Raw genomic sequence first — 2,007 nt, forward strand, 5'->3', positions numbered from 1 at the left:
TAGACAGAGGTCCGTTGGCATTTCAGCCTTTCTTCTCCTTTCAGGGCCTATCCGAAAGAGAATCCAGTACCTCTTGGTCCTGAATATCAGAATAGGACGAACGAACCGGCCTCCGCGGATATCTTTGCTTCGGAACAAAACCCTGCAATCAAATAGATTGTCCCAAGGGCGCCATATTCTAGGAGCCCAAGTTATGCTATTGAAAATTCGTTCCTCTAGCAGTTCCGGTTTGAGCATTCCGTTCCCTTTTTCAAACTCCACTTCTTTTCATATAGCAATCCCTGATCAAAGAGAGAACAATATCCATTTCAAAACATTTCTAACAGATTCCTTAGTTCGGACCGACGAAGTAATGTCACTCGACTATTATCAACCTGACTGCAATCTTTTTCTGTCGGTAAGGATTGCACCAGAGCACCTTCTACTTCTAATAGGCCATGAACTATAGATAGAGAAGAATCATTCTGAGCGAGTACATAAGAAGCGATCCACTTTTTTTCATCGGTTCCAGGGGAAGACCAAAGATCTTGCGCGGCAGGTCCGCCAGAAAAACTCAAAAGAGAAAGAAGTCTCGTTAATCTCTTCATGCTCGTTCCAAGTTCGAAGTACCTTTTGGCCAAAGAAAAACCCGCTTCCTGACACGATTGCCTCTTTATCTTTATATAGATAGATTCTATGGGGTTATTACTTAGTAAGTCTATTTTGTACAAGAGCCCCTCCTATCTGATAGAAAAGGGTCCCATGATCCCGAGCCGATCTTACCTTGGCTCGCAAACCCCAAGTTTGTCTATGAAGAGCTAATCTAATTGTATTTTTTTCTAGAATGGATTTCTTATGTGGAATACTAATGGATAGGGCTTCGTTGCTAAGTGCTACAAGATCTAGTGCACTGGAACTCGTGGTTATGGACCCGAATCCTTTAGTATGGAACATTGTCTTTTCCAAGTAAAAACCCCTAGTATATGAAAGAATGAAAAGGTGCTTTCGTTCTTGTGGAATAAGAAGCCCTCGTACCTTAATGAAAGGAAAATCGTAATTTTTCGTTAGGTATTTGACCAAATAGGATCGTCCAGTTCCTACAGAACCTATCACTAAAATACCCGATAGGGCTAAGCGGAACGAAAAGGGTTTTCCATGAGATGGTAAATGAAAACGATTAGTCCCACACGAGGTTTGGGAATAAGTGATTGTCTGATAATGAGCAAGGAATATACGTCTTTCTGCTAAAGAGGATCTATTAAACTCATAATTCATTAGATCCTTGTTATCAATGCCAACTAGGTATCATAAGTAAATGGATCCCGGTTGTTCAATCCTTTGATAACCAAGGTCATTCTTTGCTAAAGAGAAATGATCACTATGAGTCAGACTCAATAGAATTGGATCCATTCCAAATAGCGAGAATTAGGATTCTTGATCCCTCTCAATCTCTCTTTCAATTCGAGGATCCAGAGAGGTGTTTTCATAGTCATCTCCGAATATTTGCCATCTCGGAATATTTTCGATTTCATTTTTCTATGATATGTCTTTCTATATGAAAATTGGTTATTTACGATGTACGATGATCCCTGTTAAGCATCCATGGCTGAATGGTTAAAGCGCCCAACTCATAATTGGTAAATTTGCGGGTTCAATTCCTGCTGGATGCACACGAACGGGAACATTCCATAAGTCTATTGGAACTGGCTCTCTATCCATGGAATCTCATCCATCATCCATACATAACGAATTGGTATGGTATATTCATACCATAACATAAGAACAATAAGAACTCGAATTCTTATCGATACTGGAACTCAGAGCATAGGAGGGAAAGTCGATTTATGGATGGAATCAAATACGCAGTATTTACAGAAAAAAGTCTTCGTTTATTGGGAAAGAATCAATATACTTTTAATGTCGAATCGGGATTCACTAAGACAGAAATAAAGCATTGGGTCGAACTCTTCTTTGGTGTTAAGGTGGTAGCTGTGAATAGCCATCGACTACCTGGAAAAGGTAGAAGAA

The sequence above is a fragment of the Aegilops tauschii genome, unplaced genomic scaffold (assembly GCF_002575655.3).
Source record: "Aegilops tauschii subsp. strangulata cultivar AL8/78 unplaced genomic scaffold, Aet v6.0 ptg001076l_obj, whole genome shotgun sequence".
Lineage (NCBI taxonomy): Eukaryota > Viridiplantae > Streptophyta > Magnoliopsida > Poales > Poaceae > Aegilops > Aegilops tauschii.